This window comes from Miscanthus floridulus, chromosome 11 (assembly GCF_019320115.1).
Source record: "Miscanthus floridulus cultivar M001 chromosome 11, ASM1932011v1, whole genome shotgun sequence".
Taxonomy (NCBI): Eukaryota; Viridiplantae; Streptophyta; class Magnoliopsida; order Poales; family Poaceae; genus Miscanthus; species Miscanthus floridulus.
In genome coordinates, this window is record NC_089590.1 from 2,821,450 (window position 1) to 2,848,710 (window position 27,261).

Below are 27,261 nucleotides of genomic sequence, written 5' to 3' on the forward strand. Positions count from 1 at the left end.
TGTAAAACAATTGTGCTCGCAAGCACGGGGTGGCAAGAGGTATGCAAACCTCACTAAACACTAGGCATAAACCTAGAGCAAGCGCGTAAGCAGTGGTCTAATCAACCTAAGCACTTCACAAAGCACTTATGCTAATCACCTAATAAAACACTAAGCACTATGCATGTGGAGATCACTAAAATGGTGTATCAACACCCTTGGTATGTTTCCTCAGCTCCACACTCCTCAAATGGCCGGTTGGGGGTTGTATTTATAAGCCCCACTGAGAAAGTAGCCGTTGGGGTCGAATTCCCACAAAACTGCTACTGACCGGACGCTGAGTCGTCCTGATCGGACGCGTCCGGTCGTCCCGACCGTTGAGCCGGCAATATACTGATCGGACGCTGGCCAGCGTCCAATCGCCAGCCACCGGACGCGGCCGGTCGCAGATTTGCTGCTCTGGAACCTTACTGTAATTGATCGGACCCTGCTGTCCTGTGTCCGGTCGGTTGCCGCCAGCGTCCGGTCTGGGATCCGGTCGCCTATCTATCGAGCCAATTGCCCAGCGTCCGGTCGTAGCGTCCGGTTGCTTGTCCAGCGTCCGGTCCTGCATCCGGTCACCATAGTGCGCTCATTTCTTCGCGATCTTGCATACGGCTTGGTTCCAATCTTCGTGCTTGGACTTTGCTTGATATCTTGGGTCTTCTCTTTTGCTTCTAAGGTCTTTCTTAAAGTGTTGATCATCGGATCACCACGTTGCCTTCGTCCAAGTCACGTCTTGCACCCTATTGAACTACAAAATAAACACTTGTAAATTCATTAGTCCAATTTGGTTGTGTTAGTCATCAAACACCAAAATCAAAAGTAAATGGGCCAAGGGTCCATTTACCTTACAGAGGTGTCACACCCGATTTTAAGAACAAAACCAGATGTACATCATATGTGTGTCCTGCAAGTCAAATCACACATATGATGACAAATTACATGTATCAAAAGACAATTCTTTATTACTTAACGAATAATAATATATTTTTATCACTTACATGGGGACAAAGCTTGCATTAAAGTAGCGGAATCATAAATTCTAATCTTCAAGCGAATTCTCCAAACACCACAGGGCAGTTCTCGAAAAACTCACTAGCTCCGCCATCTGGTACCCATCCAGGATTTTTATCCAAGGAAAATGTAAAGGCAAGCGTAAGTGCATGTCATACTCAACAATTATAACATGGGGTTCATGAGGCTCAAGAAGTAGACATTATTTTAACTGTGATTAACTTTTAATGAGTCAATTTTAAGCAATTGAGAAGCAACAAGTTCAACAGAAACCTAAAAAAACACATGATCACGTAAACATGAATAATGAATAGCATAAACAAGTAATCATTAGTGATCATTTATTCCATAAGGGTCCAAGGCCGCTCATGACCGTGAGCACGGCTGATATACCAGTTTTACACTTGGCAGAGGTTGTGTACTTTCACCGTAAGTTGTGATTTACCCTTTCGTCTGAGGTAGCTAATCTCTTGACCCACTTCCAAGGAAGGTCGGCAGGGTTCACTATGAAGTCTTTCAAATGTTTATCTAACAAGTTAGGGCCGCTAGGTTTCCAATGGACAAGGGGATATAGAGCCCCCCTTTTGAAAGGCACACTCACACAAAAGTACTCTTAGGAACAGAGGTCACACTATACCCAGCTCGTCAAGCCCCTTTTGCGCCCTTTTGGGTAACCACTAACAAGCTAGAAAAGATCCTCATACTTGACTAAAGCTAGAGCCATATAGCACTCATGGTTGTACTGTAAGTCCTGGATGATCGCTTACAGAGAAGTCCTTAAGGAGAGGAATCTAGAGCATCACAAAAACTATGCTCTAGCCCCTTGTTCCTTGTTGCTAAAAATCATCTTTTAATGTTTATTGCATATACCATTAGTAAAGTTACAAGATCATGGTCTTTAATTGAGCGCTAGCATCATACTGCCCAATGCATAAACCCATAGGTGACAAGGTACAAGTACAAATGCTAGGAAATCCTTAGTGGTAATCAAAGATAGACACATGCATATGATTAAAATGTGATTAATATGAGTAGGACAACAAGGATGATCTCATGCTATACTTGTCTTATACACTTGCTCAAACTCCCTCATACTTTTGCTTCTGGTCATCACCTTCTAATCTTCAGAGCTCACAGATGATTCTCGTTCTACTCGTAGCAAGCACCACGCATAGAAAAACATACAAGCAACAAGTAAAAGCATCTAAGTACAATACACCACACGAGACTAAACATCGTACTCAAAGAGAGCTAGCTACTATGATCACAAGATCACAAGAAACATCGAAAACGGAGCTACCGTTAGAAAGTATGGCTACCGAAAAATTTACATTATAAAAGAAACAGCTACGAGTTTGATTTATGTTAATTAAGAAAAACTATGGAAGTAATATTAAATCAGGTTAGTCAATCAGTATTTTTAATTTAAAAAACAAGTTGGAAACTACTCATGTTTTATTTATAAACATGTCTCATATTATTTAAGTTATTTAAACTTTATATGGCAAAAAGAATTGACATGTGACAGCATCTATTCGAATTACATAGGGTGTGTTTTGAAGCTAAGCAAATTCTAATCTAAAAACATATTTATGTTAGTAATTAATCATATTAACATTTATAAATACCAAAGCATAGACCTACGTTACTTTTAATTCAAATGGACGTTGGATGAACATTATTCAATTTTAATATTTAAATATATAAAATTCTGAAACCATTAACAAGTCGGGTGTTTCTGAAAACTTGTAGCCTATTAGCCTAGCACGGTCCTATAAAGACAGAAACAACGATCAATAAGATCAGGGGAAAAGAACGGACCTGCTATATGCAAGGAACGGAGCGACACGTTGGCTTTTTGTGGCCTACGTACTCTTCATTGCACGAACTAGTTGCTTGGTGATGGTCATCGTCTCTTCTTCAATCTTCATGGAGTAGGTTGGTGTTGAGCTCGACTCGCTGTACATCATGACCAGACTACCATCTTGGCAGCTTACTTGGCCTGGAGACGGCAAAGCGGACAGGAGACATGGAGGATGCAGCTGACGCACAGCTACGGGATCGTCGGCCAACACACCGCTGCACGGCATGCATGCTGCAGCCCTGCCGGGCCTTCGATCAGCTAGGCGCACTGCGTTAGGAGAAGAGACTTTTCCCTGTGTGCCATTATAAAAGATCGTAATCCTCTGTGTGCCCCTGAAAAAATTCAGCGGTCTTCAGCGCCACTACTCCAACTTTTTCGTGTCATCCATGCCACTTCCGTCAGTTTGGACGCTAACGCCGTCAAACTGCAGGTGTGAAAAGACGAAAATGCCCTTAAGTTCAAATATGTTATTAATTTTTTTTGAGCATCTTAACGACAAGGGTAGCTCGATCTGTTGGCAAAAAATGGTACCAGACAAAATAATTAAGCCCGATTTGAATTTTCGGCCCAGCCCAAGGTCCCTAGCAGCCCACATAAGCCCTCCATAGATATAAAAGCACAAACACAGCAGTGAAAACCCTAGGATTTCATTTCGTCTGGCCGGCGGCGGCTCGCCTAGCGCGTTGCGCGCGCGCGTGCCCGCAACCAGAAGGCGCGGCGGCGGATCTCCCATTCAGTCCACTCCTTCCCCATCGTCTCCCCTTCCACTCCTCTCCTCTCCTATCCTGAATCCTCCCCAATCCTCCATTATTGCTGTAGTGGTTCATTCGGTGGCGCCATCGAAACCAAATCACCAGGCTACTGGTAGCAGCGGCATCAGCCAGATGAAGGGGCAGTGCAAGCATTAGCCTTGGTCATGCTGCAGATGGGCATGCAAGGGCTACATCACCACGGTCGGCAGTACTTCTGAAATTAACTTTGCGCTGGCTGCAGTCTGTGTTTGAAAATTATTGAAGTATTTATTGATCTTAAGCCTTGATCGAAGTGTATTGTATTTTTTTGATTGTTTTTAATTGATTCCTCTTCTGTTCTATTTTTTACAAAAAATTCGGGTTAAATTTGTCAAAATTCGGTCAAAGTTTGGGCAAATACGAAATATTTGACTGGTCAACTTAACTGAAAACCAGTCCGAAATTTCCGAATTTCGGTGAGCGCCGAAATGTTTAGCGTTTTGAATCCCAAAACCTTGGCCTGCGGCGACACAAACAACGAACAGAAACAGAACGACGGTAGATGAGAGATACCGAGAGAGCAACGATAAGGCTGCGACAATGGATCTTACCGGCCGATCTCGAGAACATGATGAGCCAATCAGAGCTAGCGACGGTGGGGCACGGCCCTACTGGCAAACTGGCAGCTCGATCCATCATGGGGATTGATCACGGATCTTAATGAAACACGGATGACGGCAGGAGAGGTAGCTGGAGCAGATGAAACTACGGTGACCGCCACAGCTTTGATGGACGGCCGGACTCCACGCGCCAGTCGGCGACAAAGGAGCTCCACCGATAAGGAGGCGGCAACAACGTACAGGAACGGCTCCATATGGCAGCTCGGCGAAGTTCTCATGGAGATGGCTTTTCCTCTAACTTCGATGGCTACGGCAAGATCGTGTGGAGGTCGGAGATGAGGAACAGAGCGACGGCTGCGGCGGCTTGGATCATGATCAATCGACTTGTTTCCAAGGGTTTGGAAAAGGATACGGCGGGCTCGGTTTGCTATTTATAGACGGGCATGACAAACAGGCAGAGTCATGGTGTACTTGTGCGTGCCTAGCGTATAGTTTATGTCTACAACTAAAAATTAGCTATGGGAATCGTTGATGGACGTGCGAAAAAACGCACGCTCCTGTGCTCGCGTGAAATTTTTGCATTTTGGTCTCTTTTAAAAACATTTTTTACAAATAGCTTCTTGTCGAAACGTTTTCTGACAATAGACCATTTTTCGGCGTATTAGGACACGACGTCAAGGTATGAGGCTCGGCGCTGTGTCGGACAACGCCGAACTTTTGCCATGTCAGCGTGGACTCCGGTCGTAGTTGCCACGAAGGCGTTGGGCCCCGCGTACCTCGGCGCTGTGTTACTTCACGCCGAGCCGCAGACCTCGGCGTGGCACTGCTCGACGCTGGAGGTCTGTGTACACGCATGCATGACCGGCCTAGCTACATCTACATACCCTGCTGCTGCCTCTATGATCTCATAATTATACGCAGGGTAGATGGAATCTCATTCAAGTCAGTATCCAGCAGAAGCATTCGACAGTTCCTGTTTTCTTTCAGAAACTTTTACGTATGCAAGATCTTTTCTCTCTCATAGTAGCAGCCAGTAGCTGCAGACCTCTTTCTGAGAAACAGGCAACTGGTGCCTGTATGTAGTACATGTATATATAAATAAATACAAAACCAAAAGGCTAGGTCGTTGTGCATATATACATCTAACTATCTAGCTAAACGTACATCGATCGAACAAAAAGCTAGCGCAACGACAGTTCCGGACCTCCGGCGTCGAGCAGTGCCACGCTGAGGTCTGCGGCTCGACGTGAAGTAACACAGCGCCGAGGTACGCGGGGCCCAACGCCTTCGTGGCAACTACGACCGGAGTCCACGCTGACGTGGCAAAAGTTCGGCGTTGTCTGACACAGCGCCGAGCCTCATACCTTGGCGTCGTGTCCTAATACGCCGAAAATGGTTCATTGTCAGAAAACGTTTCGACAGGAAGCTATTTGTAAAAAATGTTTTTAAAAGGCACCATGCAGTGCACTGGCCCGCGCATGCAGGAATCGCGGGTTTCCATGTTGGAGACCGCGCCTGGATGCCTCGCCATCTGTGTCCTACATGGGCTCCTCGTGCATCCAGATCCAGTGCAACTGCTCACTCTGTGGCCACAGGTTCCCCGTAGTATGACACTACGTGAAAAACGATTTGTAGCAACGGGACAAATTTTTTATAGGGGTGGCTCGTGATGGAACTGTCCCTATAGTGGCGTGCTCGGGAGCCCAGAGACCAGCCGCCCCTACAAATAGAACAGTAGGGGCGGCTGGTGATACGAGCCGCCCCTACAAATAGGTCTGATTTGCAGGGGCGGCTCACTCACCAGCCGCCCCCGGTGTTGCTATTTATAGGACCGGCTGGTGATTGAGCCGCCCCTATGAATGCCCGTGTATAAATACCTTCGATTCGTAGGAACGGCTCAATCACCAGCCGCCCCTACAAATGACCCACATATATAAAGACTGCAGCACCTTCTTCCTCCTCGGGTCACTCACTCCAACTCATAAAAGAAAGGTGGGGAGGCCTTGGGCACCTCTCAAAAATTGCTCTACTAAGGGGGGAAGGTTTTGATCTCAAATCCTTTGGTGGAGAGGTTGTAGAAGGTAAGAAAATGCTATTCCACACTTTTTTTGAAGTTTTAATGGTTGGTTAGTGAGTAATTAGAGTTTTATTTTTCTCTCTCTTCTATGGTGCTTGAGCTACTTATGAAGCAAATTAGACAAAAGTTTTGAATGTACTTGGGTAAATTAGGTAGGGGAATAAGATCATACCCTCATTTGGTCCATGTTTCTTGATTTTAGTGAACAATTAATTAGTTTTATGGATGTTTCATGTGCATGTAGATCTAGATCTAGGGTTAGGTTTTTTTATTAATTTCGTTTTTTGTAAATTTATGTTTGATGAAATTGGACTAGGGTTTGTATGAAAGATATTGGGTAAAATATAATTGTTGCTAATTGTTGTCTTTGAAAATTTTTATTGTAATCAACAAATATGTATTTTAATTATTTATGGATAAATAGGCCATTAATTAATTTTTCTCTACCATGGTGTGTTTGTATGCTTCATGTAATTATAATTAATTTATATTCATATATATCTGAAGTATATACAATTATTCTCAAGTAATTATTAATTTGATTCATTTTTATATATATCTGAATAAGTAGTCCTTTAATATTTGTTTTGTTGTTGTTGTAAAGGATGGAGTACAGGAACTCTTGGATGTATGGCTCGTTAAGGTTCAAGGCAGGTTTCCGTGAAGAGGTGGACAAATTTATTGAAGCCGCAGAGAAGCATGTAGCGAACATTGACAGAGAATAAGGATATAATTATTTGTCCCTGTAAAGATTGCAAGAACCATATGGTATGGACAAATATGACTATCATCAGATCACATTTGATTATGCGAGGATTTATGGAGGACTACACAGTGTGGATTCATCATGGTGAAACGGTTATTGTTAACGACGAGGATGAGGAGGAATACGATGACGAAACCCTAGAATCCCTGTCCCAATATTCAGCAGAGCTTGATGCATGAATGGATTTTGAGTTTGGCAATGAACAAGGTGGTGATGCTGGTGGTTGGGATGGTAACGACGAAGGTGGTGCCAATAATGATGGTGGAGCACGTGTTGGGGATGAAGATGATTTGGAGGACATGATTCGAGCCCTTGGACCAAAGATTTTACTAAATAGCCCAAAAGATCTAGAAAATTTGAAAAAGGATGACAAAAGCATCGAAGGAGACTGTGTATGGTGTTGAAAAGGGTTGTCCGACACATTGGACATTGCTACGTTTTGTGCTTGAGCTACTCATCCGGAACGCTAAGTACGGCTGGTCAGGCTATAGTTTCAATGATCTATTGCATCTCCTGTCATGGGTGCTGCCACAACCAAACTCAGTGTCTAGTAAGACTTCATTTATGCATGCGTGTGAGACTATATATTTATGTATGTGTATAAGACTATATATTTATATATGTGTGTGAGACTACATTTATGCATGTATGTGAGACTACCCTTTGCAACATCCAGATGAATCTATTTCAACATCCACTCTATTACTACTAAAACAAGTTTATGCATGTGTGTGAGACTACTATTGAAACACCTGAAACAAGCACTTAAGACTTTATGAAATGAAGAAATGGCCAAAATAAAAGTAGGAGATAGTGACTGTGTTCAACAATTTTTATATTGATCACCTTTACAGCTGAAATCATTTAGTGGTTGAAAATCAGGTTTGAAGCTATCATTTTCTGAAATTCAAAATTTGAACTATTCAAATTTCATCAAATAAAAAGATGATCAAAATAAAAGTTGTAGATAGTGATGTGTTCAACAACTTTTATATTCATTACCTTTACAGCTGAAATCATTTAGTTGTTGAAAATCAGGTTTGAAGCTATGATTGTTTGAAATTCAAAATTTGAATTGTTTAAAATTAGTGACAAAGATAGATGACTAGACTAAAATGATAGAGCATGATTTTAGAAAATTTTAGGGAAAAAACCATCACATTTGGAGTTAGCATGAGGAAGAAAAACTAGTTACAAGTTTCAACCACAGATTAAAAAGAGAAATCACACTTGTTCATCATTGATCATCATGAACAGTTGTGATTTTTCTTTTTAATCTCTGGATAAAATTTGTAACTAGTCTTTCTCCCTCATACTAACTCCAAATGTGATGATTTTTTGTCCTATAATTTTCTAAAATCATGCCCTATCAAGTTTCTATGTTGATTTGGTCATTCTTTTCATTTGACAAAGTTTGAGCAATTCAAATTTTTAAATTTAAAAAAATGAACAGTTCTAACGAAATTTTCAACCATTAAATGATTTCAGCTAAAAAAGTGATGAATACCAAAGTTGTATAACTCATTAAGATCTACAACTTTTATTTTGGTCATTTCTTTATCTGACAAAGTGATAGTAAACATTGTTCACAAATCAACATGTCTCTCGTATAGTTTATGAAGCTATGAGTCATATGTGAATTTATGAACAATGTTTACTAATACTTTGGCACATGAAGAAGTGACCAAAAGAAAAGTTGTAGATAGTGATGAGTTCAACAACTTTTATGTTCACGACTTTTATTGTTGAAATCATTTAAGGTTTCAAAATCTTATTTGAAGTTGCCATTTATTGAAATTTAAAATTTCAACTATTCAAATTTGGTCAAATGAAAAGTTGACTAAAATAAAAGTTGTACATATTGATGAGTTCTACAACTTTGGTATTTATGAGTTTTTCAGCTGAAATCATTTACTCTTTTAAAATATTGTTTTAAGTTGAAATTGTTTGAATTTTAAATTTTGAATCGTTTAAGCAAAGTCACGTGACAAGATGACCAAAATAAAAGTTGTATATGTTGATGAGTTATACAACTTTTCTGTTTATAATATTTTCATTTTAGGTCATTTAATGTCCTAAAATTATAGTCGAAGTTTTAAAATTCAAATTTTTAAAATTCAAATTGTAGTCACATGACAATGAGTTATGTTTACAACTTTTATGACTACAATTGTTTTTATATATATTTGTGCATATATAGAATAATACAAAATATTATATACATTTACTTTGTGTTTTTGTGATTTAAAAAATACAGAATTAATAATCTAATAAAATAGAAAATATTTATAGGGGCGGCTAGATCAGGAACCACCCCTAGAAATGCATTTATAGGGGCGCTCGATCAGGAACCGCCCCTACAAATTGTCCTGTCTATAAATCCATGGGCGCTCGGATGAACAGGTGTGGGCGCTCTCTTCTTCCTCCCTTGCCGTCAGGCTGCCCAACTGTGTCTCGCCGCTGCCACCGTCTCCGTGCCCTAGCCACCGCTCTCTTCGCGCCCCTTCCTCTCACCTCCGCCGTCCTCCTATGACAGCCTCCGTCGCCCGCCACGCTTCCTCCCCCAAACGCCTCCTTCCCCAGGCCGGCCGCCACGGCGGCTAGGGTTTCCGTGAGAGCTCACAATCCGCTGATGGCAGTGAAGGTCGCCCGCCTCCTTCCCCTCCTGCTTCCCCTTCCCGGCGTTGAGGAAGACGGGCTGGCACCATCCCCTCCTGCTGTCTTCGGCGCGACTTCCCCCGGCGGCACGGACTCGTCCGGCCCCTGTGACTTCCCGGCGGCATGAACTCCCCCAGCGACCGTGTCCTGTCTCAGTCCACGACTTCCCGGCGAAGTGAGCTGATCTGAACGCCCCCACTCTCTGCTCCAGGTATGCCTCCGCTATCTGCTCTATCGTTGTGTTGAATTTCTTGCTAAAGCCAACTCATTCGCGAGCCTCTCGTTGTGGTCCATGAGTTTGGTGACCTCTCCAGACAGTGCTTTCAGCTCCATGCCTGCAGCCGAGGCCAGGCCTTTTGCGTACATGCTTTCCTCTTGCAGCTTCTGATTGTGGGCCTCTTGTTGAGCTTTGGGCTCAGTGAGCTCACACAATCTTTGCTTCAGTTCATCAATATCTGACTGACGAGAGAATAGATAATGTTAATCTAATCAGTTAAAATACCAAAATAAGTGATATAATTGAACAAATCAGTCAACTGGGGTGATGGTATTAGATAAATGGATCATGAAAAAACATGCTTAGCAAAATTTTCAATTGGCAAGACAACTTTTTTTAGATAATGGAAGACCAGCTTTATCCTCACAAGCGAGAAATCAGACCAAAATTATTATAGGATACAAATGCTTAAAACAATAACACTCATAAGCCAAATAAAATTAGTTTGTAATCCTAAGTAAAGACATAAGGCCACCCATGGAGCTGAAGAAGGCCATTGCCACTGACTCCAAACAAACTGTATCACAACTCGTGGGCGTGCGGGTAACTTCCCAAACAGTACAGATATAGCAAGCAAAATTTCAATGAATTTTGATTGTGCCATTCAAAACTCTATATGATTAGCAAAATTCGACATCAACCAGTTACATACATCGCAAATCTACAACAAGCAAACAATCATATCCATTTAACCTAGCACTGCCTACAGGTAGTATATATATATGTATTGCTCCATCCAAAATGTCCAGTGCAGCTCTACACTAAAGTCCACCTTACTCAGTAAATCATGCACGACAGTCATATGTTTATCAGAATCAGAATGTACATGACTAATATAGTATTAAGCATACAAATTAGTGATCATATCAGTTCTGAAATCTCTAGCCCTTGGTTTATATCATCTACTGCTCCCTAAAACAGCATCACATGCCAAACATTCAACCACCACAGCTTGCAAGTATCTCCTACCAGCACAAGATTGTTACAAGACAGTGCTTCCAGGCCACCTGCACTTCAAACAAAAGCAACTTGCAGCAGGGGCACTCCAGCTTCTTCAAAATGTAGCTCATGCCGAACCCAGATATTCAACTGGGAAACTCCGAGGCCACTGCTTCTCATAACAGCCTCGGAACTATCCGGAGTACAGTGGCACCTGTGCCACACAAGGTCACCGGAATCCGGAATCATAGTGGGAAAATGGATGGAGTTTTAGTACAGTATCCAGTTCCCAGCCACAAAACAACTAAGTTTACACGTACAGGTATAAGTTAAACAGTAAAACCATACATCAATTGAACTTTCAACTGTAAGAGGAAAAAACATGGCGAAGTGCAAGCATCTGTCATGAAATCTGCTGATACTTCTTAAAAGTGGAAATGTTGTTCCAGTTCAACTAACTCCCAGTCCATCTCCTCTTGCGAGCTGGCCGCTCTGGCTTCACTTCCAGTGGCAATGGATTTTAACACCAATTCAGAGACAAAGTAATTGAAAACTAATTGACTGCAGATAATATACCGGTGTATGTTCTAACTGGTCAAGCTTCCCCTTAATCTGCCTTTCTAAATGTGCTATCTGCTGCTGCATGTCCTTAATCTCGTCACTGACCTTTTTCATTTCCATCTTCAAATGTATACAGTTTATGGTTTTCATTTCCATTCTTCCATGACACTAATATGAAGCTAGGAAAAATATTGCTTCTGTTGTTTGACACTTTTCAATAGGGTTTCTAAGTTAGGCCAAAATCAGCCTTGTTCTTTTGTTATTTTTGTGTAGGATGTTTCTATTGGTAACTTTGGGTGAAATTTTTACACTAGCCTATTTGGAGCATGTAGTATGAACTGTAATTTTTGTAGATTAAACTGTGCAGTTTTTATATATATTCATTATTCCACTTAAATAACTAAATAAATTAAGAAAGGCATTAAAAGAAATGTATTGGTGGTGAACACCTTACTTTATGGTGATCTTATATCATGTGTGAACTTGTGATGCACTTGGTTTGGTCAGAAATCATGTTTGGCATATAAGTAAATATTTAATTTTACCATTTTTATAATTCTGGACAGTTTCTAGCACTTGGTGAATTAGGCTTTGATAATGGTGTTTGCTGGGAATCATGTGAATACCAAAGTTGTAGTTAACTTACTAAACTAGCTTGTGTTAAAATTTGGTGGCATTTGGCCAAGTAGTTTAGGAGATATGACTGTTCTCAGTTTGAGTCCAGTTTTGGCTGCTCTCTGTCTTGTGAAGACAGATTTCTGTTGTTAAGTGATTTTGACCTGGTAAAAGTTGAATCATGCCTTGAGGTCTGAAAATGAATTTTAGGCAATTTCATAAGCTTTCTAAATTGTCTTGTTGCATGTCATTTGAATTTGTAAATCTCCAGTTATAGTCAGTTTACTATGCTGTTGTTGCTATCTTACTACTACTACTGCTCTCTTACTACTGCTACTACTCTATACTATACTTCATTCCTCTTTTTTGCTTGCTTTGTTGTGCAGCTACTACTAACTAACTACTACTACTCTGCTTTCCTATATTTACTACTCTGCTATGTCTCTATCTCACTCTTTTCTGGCTCGACTGAACTGCTCTTTTCTAGCTACTCTTCTATGCTTCGGGCAGCCCTTCGCGTCGATTTGAAACAGCCGAAGGACTTAGCATAGGGCAAGGCAGGTGCTTGCTATGCTTGCTCTCTCCCTCTCTGCTGTTGTCTGGTGTTGCTGTGCCTGCTCTCTCCATCTTTGGTGCTGCTGGTGCGATCTGGTGCTTGCTGTGCTTCCTCTCTCCCTCTCTAGAGCTGCTGGTGCAAATACCAGAGACAGCTTGTTTGTTTTGCTTCGAAGCGGGTTTTGGTGGGAGGACAGAGACGGCAGTGCAAATACAGACGCACGCTAGTTGCTAACTTGCTACCCTCCTCGGCTCCTCCCCTGTGCTATCCTCCTCTCCTCTATTTTTACCACCTTTCCTATCCTCTATGTTCGGGAAGCAGCAGCTGCTTTTTTACATCTTTTCCTCTTGTTTGTTAAGCAGCTGTTGCTTTTTTTGCCAAATCTCTCCCTCTCCTCTCCTCTCCTTTGTTTTGTTGATGATGAAATTGTCTAAGTCCATACATTATATGGAATATGAGCTGATGATCAAGAACTTATAAACTGGATGCCAAAGAGCTAGCTGCTGGAAATACTCTTGAGGAGAAAGAGCACATCCGTACGACGAAACTAAGGGAAGAATCCCTTAAGGTTGCGGCATATATTGCCCTGGCTTTCAAAATTCTCCAACAACACTCTACTATATGGCTGCTATACAACTTCGAGTAAGTTCAACTCTATACTTAAAGGTTTATTCGATATATTTTATTCGATGCAAAAGAGCTTATCTAGTTCTATGATTAAATCCATGCAGCAACCACTGGATTTGTATAGGCGTTGATGTCGGGAGGAGCATGGCATGAGTCTTTGATTCAATAGATAGGGACCTGGTGACATACAAAGATTTCATATCGATTATCAAGACGTATACATATCGACAGTCCTCATTAGCTTATATGTTTATATACATACTTGTAATGTTCATTTTTGGATACTAACAAGTTGTATTCGCTAAAATAATTCGAACAGGGCATTTAGGTTCTATGTCACTAAACATCACGGAAGGCATGATCCAGCAAGGAAGGAAAAGCTAGCTATAAAAACACTATGTGCGGTAAGTGTAACTTACTTCTTCAGTACTCCATTACATGGCTGTCAAAAGCATTACTTAATATTTTCATATGCAAAACACACAGTGCCCCAAGCAGAAGTCTGAGAGTGTACATTGTGGATACTATATATGTTCTATGATGAGTAACACCGGCGCCTACAGGAGACACCCCTTAAGGGTAAGTTTGAACCTCTTCACCCGTAGTATAAAAACTTCATACATGGTATGAAATACTAAACCGAAACTTGTTCTCTTATAGTGGAAAGAAGAGAAAGAAATAAAAAGAGACCCATACAAGGATGACCAACTCTTAGAGCTCGTTGGCGACCTTTGCAACTTCATATTGGACCAAATTGTACACGTCAAAGGCACCTACCATGACCGAGAGTCTGACTTAGGTAGAAATCCTCAGTACCAACACCTTCGTGAGACTGAAAGGCTGGCTCTAGGACGTTGATAACAATGTGTATGGAATTTGACATTGGTTTTACCTTGTGAATTATGTCTATTTAATGATGGATTGTATATATTCTTGTGAATTGGACTTGTAATTGTAGTTTATATAATACTCTTGTGCTTGTAGTTTATATGATACTCTTGAGCGAACGCGGTTCGGAACGTTGATCGCGGGGCGTTCAGCGGGATTATCTCGCTTTCCTCGCTCATGTTGGTTGCGGGGCATTCGGCAACGTGAACGTTGGTCGCTGGGCGTTCGGCGGAACGTTGGTCGCGGGGCGTTCGGCAACGCGAACGCTGGATGGAATACGCGGAAACAAACAGTATTCTGGTCGAAATTGAATTGTAAATTTGAATTTTTTTGCGGGAAAATGTACTATAGGGGCGGTTCTAGACTGAACCGCCCCTACAAATAGGTATTATAGGGACGGATGATAACACCAGCCTCTACAAATGCATGATTTGTAGAGACGGTTTGGTAGGGGCGGCTGGCCAAACCGCCCCTACAAATGGTCTTGAGATGCCCCTACAAATGATATCTATAGTAGTGAAAGCCGGTCCATCGTGGCCGCAGAGGATCCTGAGCGGGGATGCCCATGAGGGCACCAACTAACCAGCCAAGGAGGACGCAACAGTGTGCGGGTTCTATTGGGTCATTTCCTTGTGGCTTCACACCATGGCAAATGAGATGCTGAAGGGCTAAAAGCTTTATGAAAGAGACGCGAGGTACAGTGAAGAAGCTATCAATCTGAAAATAAGATAGTGCATATATTTTTCTAGATCTTGTGAAATTCATATAGAAAATAAATATGCCTCCAAATGACGTGAGACTAACTTTGTTTAGTTGATGTTGTCATTAACATGTTGTGGCTTCGGGATTAGTGCTACCATTTGATGTTTCCTTCCTCTTCATTCTTTTTGGCTTCACCGGGGAGCCTACAAAACATTATTAGTTCACATAAATAAGAATTTTTGCATTTGGATTCAAATTCTATTTGTATGTACTTAAATTCTATTTGTATATCCTAAATTTTATACCTGCACTGTCTGTGTCATTTGTTTTCTTCTTTTTCTTCTTTTCTGCTGCCACCAGTTTTTTCTTTATTTCTTCTATATGTGTCTTCATTCTGACAGATTTAGGTGGTCCTTCCCTTTCTCTGAATTCTTTCTGGATCATCTATTTCAGTCTGTGGATCTCCAGCTTATGCTGCTATAGTTTCTCCTTCTTCATTTCCTTGCTGGTCATTTTGTGCTTCACTTGTTTGCTGAGCAGATAACATTCTACCTAAATTGATTTCCATCTTGTCGAATTCTGCCATAAGGTATTCATGGCTTTCTCATTTTTTGATCCTTTTGAATTCAGTATTGTTGATCTCCTGGATATTATGTTGAATCTCAACAATGAGCTTGTTGCAACTGTTTCTTCTTCTTGTCTTTCAACATGTACCTTCATATCTTTTTTCTCCACCTGTCTAAGAAGTATTTGTCTAGGAATTGTGCTGATTTCCTTTTCAATGACTATTTTCAGGATATGAGAGCAGAGTATCCCATCTTTGCTGAATTTTGCACATATGCAGGTAAATTCTTCTTCGCCTTCTGTTAGGTCAGTGTTTACTGTATATCTCCTGAACCTATGAACCTCCTGAATCTGGTTACTTTTTTGCCACACCTCAAATGTTTTCCCATCTTCGGTTTTCCTATAGTTCAGCTTTGATGTTGCCTTCAGTTGTAGCTAGAACTTTTTGAATATGTTTCTGTTGTATAGCTGTTGTGCCTGCTGCTCTATTCTGTAGCCAAATATAAATTCCTTTGGCCTTTTCTGCTTGCTATAACTGTTCTCTAGCCTTTCTGCTCTATTTATGGTATCAACAATCCGATTGTACTCTTTCAGAAAGCTAATGATACTATAGGTTGGCCCTACATTGTCTTTGAACCTCGCATTTGTTGCTTCACTCCTGGATGTGCTCTGTATGAAAGGGAAGAAGTCATTTTTGTAGTAGACCGGGATAAACCTTTTCCTCATTTCCCACATTTTAGAAAAGTAGTGATTTCCCTTGAAGGTTTCTTTCCTCAATCATTCTCTTCCAAAGTCGCTCAAATTCTTCCACTGTTAGACTATTGTTCACTATATCTTCGAAGTCGTCATATAGTCCTTCGTTTGCTGCAAAGACCTTGACATTCTTATTGTAGCATTTGGTCTTTATGTGGAACAAGCAATTTCTGTGCTTTGTGTTTATGAAGGCTTGCTCTATTGCTGATTTCATCGCCATATCTTGGTCTGTGATGATCATTTGAGGGTGTTTTCCTCCTATTGCTTCAAGGAAAGTTTGAAATACCCACTTAAAAGTGTCCACTGTATCATCATGCAGGAAAGCACATCCGAAAAGGCAACTTTGCCCATGTACTGTGATTCCAACAAATGGTGCAAAAGGTAAGTTGTATCGGTTGGTCATATATGTCGTGTCAAAACTTACACATTCTCCATAATCTGCATAATATTTCATAGAAGAACAGTCTGTCCAGAACAAGTTTCTCACTCACTTGTCCTCATCTAAATCAAACTTGTAAAAGAAAGACAGATCCTCAGTTTGTTTCTTTCTGAAATAATCCAGTACTTGTGTCATATCTGATCCTTTAACTTCTCTGTTCAGCCTTGTCCTGTAGTTGCTGATATCTTTCTTTTTCATCGGTAGAGCTATAAGCCCCCCCTCTCAGATACGATAGAATAGAAACCATCTTCCTAGTCGGGATATTGTTATCATTCAGAGTCTTGATAAGTCCTTTTTCCATTTCTGTCATATACTTGTGACCAGAAAATAGCTGATCCCTGTATCCAGGGCATAGCTCATGATTATACTCCAAATCAAGAGTTTTAACCTTCCATATACCTCCTTCTTTCACCATCATAACACAAGGACAATCTGACTTCTACTGAACATTTGTTTTCTTCTCCTTACCAGTTTCATTCTAACATCCTTGTCTACTTCAGCTTCTTCTTGCTCTAAACATTTTGGTTCCTTTTCTTTTCCTTGACGAGTGCATCTCATTGTCACTTTGACTACCTCATTATTTCTCTTCTTACTTTGAGTTCTTGTCGTATGTGTTATGGCAACTTGAAATCCAGCTAGGAACGCATAGAAGTTGAAGAAATGGTGAGCATCATCCCTAGTCTTAAATTCCATCGATAGCTGTGGGGTGTACTTGCTATTGATTGGTGCATTGTTGCCTTCAGATGCTGCAACCTGCTCATTTTTTATGAATTCTTCAATCTCTTCCTCCGTCAGTTCCTGGCTGCCATTTACATGCTCATTATCATCTGTTATAGCTGATGTAATATCTGAACTTATTGGTTCTGTTGCTATGATCCTCAAGTCATTTTCTCCCATTGTTGGTTGGTCATCTTGATTTTCATGCTGCACCTGTAAATATATTAGTAGCAGTCTTAGTTTCTTAGTAATGTCATTTATAATACAAATTTTTTTAGTGTGGACTGAAATAGTTGAAGAGATCATTTTTATGTACCTCATCAATGTCCATGTTATTGAATACATCAGTTTGCCAATGGTATTGTTGAATTTTAGATCTATCATCATCAGCTATGCTTGTCGTTGCTCCATCATCATCAGCGACGATTGCCATTTCTCCATCCTGTTTTTGCAAAGATAAGTTTTACTTTGATGCCAGTACATATTTGTATTGCTTATAAATGTAATCAAATTGGCTCAGCTGTCGGTATCTACCTCATATGACAGCCTTGACTCTGATATTGACCAGTCAGTTTGTGGTCTAAAGATTCCATCCAGATCTTCAAGTCTCATATTCTATTTTATTTGTTTGATAATGAGAATGGTTATGATTTATAATATAACACAACTAGTTTGACAAGCATATATAATATAGTTTTACCTTATTCCTGTTATTTCCAAGTATTATCTTTGTTAATGATCCTTGCATCTCTTCATGTCACTGCACAGTTTATAATAAAGCATTGAAATTAAAGTACTGTTATGCTGAAATTACATTACACATATGTGTGTAATTTGCATATGTCTGAATTGTAATTTTTGTGTACTGGTATTATAAATTTTACCTGCGTATTTCAGTCAATCTGATTATCTTTCTGAGAGTTCCTGATATGTTCTATCATAAGTTCAGTGTAGCCTCCCTACATTGAAATATATTTTAGTCGAAAAACAACCTTCTTATGTTGGCATTTTTTATTCTAAGCAATGATTTTGCTCACATTTTTGTATTTGTAGGTATTTGAAAGGTCACTGAAATAATTTGTGCCTGCAAATATTTGGTAAGGAGCTGACTGCACTTCCTTAATTGCTTCTTGTGACTTCACTGATGTTGGATAATCATCACATCTACTTGTTGTGACATACATATTATTCTGCTTCATAAAAAAGCAAGCAGCCGAGTACTTATATAGCTTTTTATCATATTCTTCTTCTTTTTATTGCATCATTGAATTGTGTTTCTTACCTCAAGTAGTTGATCAAACTCGACTGGTGCTTGTATTAGTTGCATAAGGGAAGCAATTGAAACCTGTAAGAAAATGAAGCCATTAGTTCTTATTTATTTATTGTTTGTGTCAACTATTTTAAATTAGGAGTAATTTTACATCATTGTTGCTTTCTTCTTGGCGAATCATTTCCTCATAATTATGAATCTGATATTATGCCTCTGACATTTCCTGCTGCCTTATTCTTCTTTCTAGATTCATGTTTTGTTATAACATCCAGATTTCATGTTTTGACAGTTAGAAGGTTTCTCATCATTACATATTCCATGCATCTAACACACACAAGGAGATTTGATTCAAATGATCGGTGTACTAACCTTGGCTGTTGAGGTTTGTGGTTCCTCTTTGATCTGATCTCTGCCCCTTTGCCCTGCTTTGCGTGTACAAGTTGCATGAGCTGGATCTTTAAATTGTATACATGTACAGTATAATTGCATTAGCATCAAGTACAAGTTGCACTATGTCAAATGTGCAATTTCCTTATTTTTGTTCTGTAATTTAATTACAATATTAATATAGCAAATGCATAAGAGATATATTTGTAATTTTAGTTGAGGATTAGTTTGAGGATTGCTGAGTGGTGTGGCTATGCTTGTCTTGTGCAGGAATAGCACAGCAGTCCTAGCAACAGCTTGGCTGCTGTTTTCAGTTTGGCCCTGAGTTCTAGAAGCTACTGCTCTGCATCTTCGATTTTCCTAAGGAGTTGCTTGTTCGGTTTTCGGGTGTGCACCGGTACCTTAGTTGCAATTTTCCATCTCTTATGCAACTAGAGCTAGCTAGCTAGTAGTTCTCTGATGAACAGGGACATGATTTAGAGTGGCTTGTTGATGTGCCTGGCTGCCACTAATTGCAGTGCTAATGGGTAATGCATGCATGGCCATCTGATTCAGCACTAGTCAGTCAGGAGACAAACTCTCAAAAAAAGTCAGGAGACAGAAAATCGAAGAGAGGTCTCTGTCACACTCATGTCGCCGTCTCGTTTCATGGCTCACACAGAGATTCAGCACTAGTTTTTTATGGATCTACATTCTCCTAATCTTTGATCTGAGTTGCTATTGTTTTTTGTTGCTTTTTCAAAAAGTAGATTCAAAAGATTAGGATACTAACCTTTGCTGATGAGGTATGGATCAGTCTTCTAGTTCTTTTTGAAATTTCCTGTTCTTCTTTGCAATCTGATGTATCCCCCTTTCCCATGCCCTGCGTGAGCAGAGCAGAGGCTTCCCCCACGCAGATCTGTTTCTAGTTGGCTTCTCTTCCAAGTCTTTATATTCCTATGTATTCATGGTTTTGGGCTTTTGTTATAGGCTGCTACTGTTAAATGGGCCAATTTATAATTTTAGTTATATTCCTATATATTCATAGTTTTGGGCTTCTCTTATGGGCTGCTGCTGTTAAATGGACCATTTTGTCATTTTAGTTAATGTGACAACTTTGGTTGCACAGAAATTATAACAGATTTCCTCTAAGTGAGCCTTCTTTAAAAACGTGTGCTACCTTATGCTAAAACACATGGTTTCTTCTCTCTTCGAAATCATGTGTTATACAAGCAACCAACAACCATGTGCTAGCTTGTGCTAAAACACATGGTTTTTTTCCTCCGTTACAAATTATGTGTTTTGTAGCTAGCAAATAACCATGTGCTATCTTTTACTGAAACACATGGTTGTTGGGTAGAACTCGTAATGAAAACACACTAGGGCCATCGTAAGACCCTATCACCGCTATCGTGCTGCAGATTTCTAGTTCGCTTATCTCAAGAGCTAGGGAGGGCTAGGTATATGCGTGGGACCCATCCTAAAAACCACATATGACCTTAACATTGCGTGTAAATTGCAACAAATAGACTACTATATGGGAGTTGGGAGTTATGTATATGGACTACTTAGTTATTAAGATTTATAAACATGGGAGAATCGGTGGCCTCCTAGCGTATCTGCTCTAGAACGACTTCTTCAACTCGCTTTGTGCTAGCAGAGAAGCAAAAGCCTCTGGCTGCTCCTACAGTCTCGCTAAGGACAACTTTAGTGTACGAAACTAGCCATACCATAAGTTTTTGTTAGCTGAAACGGCCCCAGCCTTTTAGCTAACTAAAATTTCTAACGAAGGGACCACAGCAAATAAAAATACTGTTTCTATTACTTAGTACTCTTCTGTCCCATAAAAATCTTATTCTCACTTTATGAAAATCAAGCGTTTTAAACTTTAGCCAAATACATACAAGAGACTATTAATATTTATTGTGCATAATAACTATTATTAGATTAATAGTTGAATATATTTTAATAATAAGCTTATTTGGAGACATAAATATTGTTAAAACTTAGTTCAACTTAAGAAAGTTTGACCTATCCAAAACCCTAGGCGACTTTCTTTTGGGATAAAGGGAGTAGTACCACGCAGGACAACATCTACGAGCCAAGTGAACATCTTGCGTTTATTCTTTTTTATTGTATGCATCGGGTGCTCAAATAATCTACAAGTCCTTACAAATGCTAAGTTAGCACCCTTCGTTCAAAGTATTGCACCTATTCTACTTTAATTTATTCTCCCTCTCTCTTCTTTGCACCTCCTTATGTCACACGCTGGAGCTGCTCTAACAGCTATCCTACGAGAGGTGGTCGTAGCGTACGCACTCCGTGTCTCTGCAATGGTTACGGACCATAGGAGTCACCAAGCTTTCCCAGTCTATTTTTTCAACATAAACAAAAACACGTGCAATACTAAAATCCAGCTCAGCGAAGCGCGCATATCTATCTAGTTGTTCATGCCTGTGTTATATGTGATTGGTATTTTGTTTTTTTAATAGAATATACTATCGATATCCATAAAAGAATCCAATTATCACTATTCGAGAATTCAATCGATTTGAACTTTGACTAATTAAAGTTACGTAAAAAAGTACTAACATTCATGATACAAAATAAGTATTATTTTCATAATAAATTCATTTGAAGACATAAATAATAATAATAATAATTACTATAAATTTAATTAAAATTAAAATAGTTTGACCGACACAATCTCATAATTGTATTCTTGTGTGAACGGAGAGAGTACTGGACGTGTATATGACACGCACACGTCCTTTGTGGTTTGGGCGCCACCCTTCTTGGTGCTCTGGCTCCGGGCCCCGCGTTCGCGGTTTCGAGCACGCGGTGCGTTACTTGGGCCACCTGTTCCGACCTAATGCTGAACCAGCCCATCGAAATGGTCATGGCATTGCTATTGTGTTTCACATCACCCTATTCTGCAGCACTACTTCAGCAGCACTTTTCAGTGAACGAATAATGCTTTCATCTCACAACAAATCAGCATAAGAATCAGCATAAGCCAAATTTCAACGAAACGAACAGGGCCATGCAAAAGTCTGTCGAAGGTGCGAAGGAAGGACCCGCTGAGACTCCGACGGCTCCACCTCGAGTTACGCGCCACAACGTGTAGTGTTGTGGCAGACAGAGAGCATAGTGGTCGCGTTGCGTGCTGTCTCTCTTAGCTCCCCTCGTGCTCCGCATTTCCGCTGCTGCCTGGCTCATCTTCGTCTCCTTCCCAGTCGTTTTTCTGATTTCCATCTCAACGCGTGCGATCGAGAGAGAGCCATGCCTTCGTCCACCGCTGCCAGCAGCAGCAAGCTATCGGGGTCCGCCTGTCAGGGGCGGATCTACAGTAGTAGCATGGGGGTACAGCTGTCCCCCCAAAATTTCTGAAAAAAAAATCAAGTATATATATTCTTTAATATCTTGTATATGTATAATACTCTTTCTAGGCCCAGCTGCAGCCCATTTTCAAATGTACAGCAGCCCATTTCCAAACATATTGACGTATAATAAGCACTTTGCCGATCTGCCGAATACGAAACGACGCGTCACAGCGATACAACTCCTTCCTCAACCCCACCCGCCGCCGCTGCAAAGATGGAAACCCACGTCGTCGTCGTTCGGTCGTTGTCTGACGGCCGGCCGGCTGGCTGAGGCGCTGCTTGCCTGCTTCCGATTTCCGACCTTTCCTCCGGCCGTCTGCCCGTCCTACACGCTACGCCAATATGCCCAGGAACTGCCAAACTGACAAGTTGCAAAGGGTAAAAATTCAATCTTGTTCTATTGCGATCACTGATCAATCATTTTTTTACCGGAATATTCCCATCAATAATGAGTTCTAGTTTGCTGAATCCCTCTTCTAATTTGACCGATTATTGCAGACCGCAGAACATCAAGGATCAAGTAGCATGAAGAGGAATAACAATCTTGCATCTCTATGGAATGCTCATGCTCAGAAACAGAAAGCACAAAAGGTATCTTCTTCCACTCCAAATCAACTAATTATTCATGATCAGCAAGTAGGACCTGAAATTCCTTGTGAGGAAGAAATACATGAGACACAGGAGATGGAAGATCAAGAAGCAAGACCTAAAAATCCTAGTGACGAAGAAATACATGAGGAACAAGAGACAGAAGAGGGAATTTATGATGTTGATCGTCTTCCCCATGATCCTGGAAAGAGGATCCCCATCATCCAATATTCTACCAATGAGCAAGATGCAGTGAGAAGAGGATATATTGCAAAAGGGCCATGCCAGCCAAGGACATATAATTTTCCACAGCGACAAATTTGTGGTAAGCGTCGCTTTCCGGTTAGATGGTTTGACAAGTATGATTGGCTTGAGTACAGTGTGGAAAAGGATGCTGCCTTCTGCTTTGTTTGTTATTTGTTTGCGGATACAGCTAATTATGTTGGTGGTGATGCTTTTGTGAATAGTGGGTTTAGAAAATGGAACCAGCCTGCAAAACTTGACTTGCATGTTGGAAGCATTAGAAGCACCCACAATGAAGCTCTTGAGAAATTTACTAATTTCATTAGGCCAAGAGCATCAATAGCAAGTACTTACATTAAGCACACCACAGAAGAAAAAGTTAAATATAAGGCGCGCTTAACCTACTCAATTGGTTGTCTGAGGTTTCTTTTGCGTCAAGGGTTGTCTTGTCGGGGACATAATGAAAGTGACACATCTAGCAATATGGGGAATTTTAAGGAACTCCAAAAAATGGTTGGGTGAAATGTTTGAAGATGTTAGAAAGGTTACAGGACAGAATGCTCCCAAGAATTGTCAGATGACTGCCCATTCCATACAAACAGATATCATTAACTGTTGTGCCAAAGAAACTAGCAAACTTATTATTGAAGATCTTAGAGATGACTACTTTTCTATACTTGCTGATGAATCTAGTGATGTTTACCAAAAGGAACAGTTAGCTCTTTGCATAAGGTATGTTGACAAAAAAGGGAGGGTTACAGAAAGATTCCTTGGTATTGTTCATGTTTAGGATACTACTTCTTCAACACTAAAAGATGCAATAGTGTCTCTTCTTATGGAGCACAAATTGACATTATCTAAATGTCGTGGTCAAGGATATGATGGAGCTAGTAACATGAAGGGGGAAATCAATGGGCTGAAAACAAAAATCATGGACGAATCTCCTTCAGCATACTATATTCATTGCTTTGCGCACCAACTTCAATTGACTCTTGTTGTTGTTGCCAAACAAAATGATGACTGTGTCGCATTTTTTGATTATGTCACAAATATTTTGAATGTTGTTGGGATTTCTTGTAGAAAGCATCACATGCTTAGAGAAGCCCAGGCATAGGAGGTTTTGGAAGCTTTAGAACAGGGTGAAATTGAAATAGGACAAGGTTTAAATCAAGAGATGGGTCTGGGTAGGCCAGGAGATACTTGATGGGGAACTCACTACAAGACCATTTCTTGTATTATTGCTATGTATCCCACACTCCGGAAAGTTCTTGGGAAGATCTCAAAAGATAAATCTCAATCTAAGCGTATAAAAGCTCAAAATTGCTTGACAGTAATTGAGTCATTTGACTTTATATTCATGGCACACTTATTGCTGATCATATTTGGATATACTGATGAGTTATGCAAGGCTTTGCAAAAAAGGGATCAAGACATTATTAATGCTATTGAACTTGTTGAGATGACTAAGTTCCATTTGCAAGTGTTGCGAGAGGACAATGAATGGGAAACCTTTCTGAAGGATGTCACATCTTTTTGTGTTAAACATCGAGTCAAGGTTCCTGATATGGATGGTTTTTATGTGCCTGTGGGGAGACCAAAACGTTACTTTGTGAAAGTAAAGAATCTTCATCGGTTCCATGTTGAAATGTTTCTAAGTGTCATTGATATGCAACTCCAAGAGCTCAATAGCAGGTTTGATAATATATCTTGCTTATTATTTTATTATTGTTCAGCTTTTTTGTTTTTTCCTTTCGTAATAATTTATTTTCTTCTTACTGGGGCAGGTTTGATGAAGTTAATACAGAGCTTCTTGTTTACATGGCTGCTCTAAATCTAGCTAATTCATTTGCTGCTTTTGATAAAGATAAACTTATGAAACTTGCAAAGTTTTATCCTCAAGATTTTACAAGTACAGATTTGGTCCAACTTTCTTCGTGGCTTAATATGTTTATTGTTGATGTGCGAAACGACACAAGGTTTCAACAAGTGAAGAATCTTAATGAGCTATCTATCAAACTAGTTGAGACAAAGAAGCATGATCGCTTTAAATAGGTTTATTTATTGCTGAAATTGGTCCTCATCCTTCCCGTAGCTACTGCAAGTGTTGAGAGAGTCTTTTCAGAAATGAACTATATGAAGACCAAGCTTCGGAATAAGATGGGTGATCAATACTTAAATGATTGTTTGGTCACATTTATTGAGCGTGACTTTTTCGACGTGTAAGCAATGAAGATATCATTAAACGCTTTCAAGCCATGGCGGAACGGCATGTGAAGCTTTAGCTGGAAACTTGTATTAGTATATTAGAATTATGGAAAGTTGAAAACATGTAACTTATCACAACTATTTTATCATCGTTTAGTGATCTAATTATGTCGTGTCCATGTTCGTTGACTATATCGTTTTTGTCCGTACTCCCGTGATTGAAATCCTAGATCCGCCACTGCCGCCTGTGCCATCATTGCATCCGCCTCAAGAGGCTACCACATTCTCAAGAAGTCAAGATCGATGGCTACTCCCGCACAAAGGCGACGCCAACCGGAGAATCCATCTAGTCCCACACTTTCACAGTTGGCGATCACAGCTGGTACATCCGCTACCATCCCAACGGACATGACTCGGAGTTCACCGCTTACATATCGCTTTTCCTTTTTCTGAAGGAGTGTCACCGACCCACTGAAAGCCCAGTACAGGTTCCGGTTCATCGACGACGTGGGTTGGGGGACGAAGCTCCGTCGTTGGCGTCAGAAGAAATACACACCTTCGAGAGACACGGAGCGTGGGGACGTCCAAGGTTCATTAAAAGGGAAGATTTAGTGAAATCCAAGTATCTCAAGGATGACTCTTTCGTGGTCCGCTGCGACATCGCCGTCATCAACAAGGTCAACGTGGAGGAGCTGGCCAAGGCCCCGACCATGACCTTCGTCTCCCTGCCGCCGCCGTCAGACCTTCATCCAGACAGAGAAGGGCGCCAATGTGGTGTTCCAGGTCAGTGGCGAGATGTTCAAGGCGCACAGGTGCGTGCTCGCAGCCAGGTCACCGGTCTTCAGCCCAGAGCTCTTTGGCGGTTTGGCCACATGAAGGAGAGCGACGCAGCCGCAGGCGTCATCGTCCTCATAGACGACATGGAGGCACACGTCTTCAAGGAAGATCAAACTGCCATGTCCCAACATCTGTTTGTCGCTGCAGACAGGTATGACTTGGAGAGGCTCAACATGATCTGCGAGCGCAAACTAACTCTGCAGTTGCATAGAGGCGACCACTTTGGCAACTATCTTGGCGTTAGCAGAGCAGCACCACTGCCACGGGCTCGAGAAGGCGTGCTTCAGCTTCCTCAGCTCTCCGGCAAATCTGACGGTTGTCCTTGTGTAAGCAGAAGCTATTGGGGAAGGAAGAAGAAGAACAGCAGAGCAGGTAGAGTTGGGGATAGATCGGATGAGTACTTAGAATAGTTTTACAAGTTGTTTCATAATGGATATCCTCTCTTCTCACTGTTAGCTATCTCATATACTACTTCTTCACGCCTCTCTTCTGGTTGGCTGTCGGAGCATGCCATTCTGGGCCTTTGGGCCGACGATCACGCGCACCACGCCGCGGCCCATGCTCCACTTCAGTGCTTGCCGAGTCGTCCCGCGCCGCAACGCCGTCTTCAGGTGGAGTAGTAGCAGTAGTGCTGACACCTTGCAAGCGACGGCTTGGAGTATCTGAATAGAAGCTCGAAGCTGCCCTTCTTGTTATAAAGGAGCTGATTGCCAATCTTGGTACGTGAATTCATCTGTTTTCGGAAATCGTCGTATGTACTCACTGTATCGTTCTAGGCTTGTGTTATCGATCAGGTTTAGTTTAGTTTTGCAGCTCTGTTCACTGCAGCAAAGCAGCTGTTGCCGCGGCTGCAAGCCTACTATTTTGGGTCCTATGTATCTGCAAATACAGTTTCGTTTCTATTTTCTCTCTGCAGTCATGTTATGCCGTTGCATCTATATTGTAAACCACATCCACTTCATACTTAGCATCTACCGTGT

The 27,261-nt window shown here is 40.9% G+C and overlaps 1 pseudogene; it reads left to right on the forward strand.

Annotated features, from left to right (window-relative positions):
* The first annotated feature begins 22,750 nt into the window (after positions 1 to 22,750).
* LOC136494032 (uncharacterized) lies at positions 22,751 to 26,611 on the forward strand (annotated as a pseudogene).
* Positions 26,612 to 27,261: the final 650 nt, after the last annotated feature.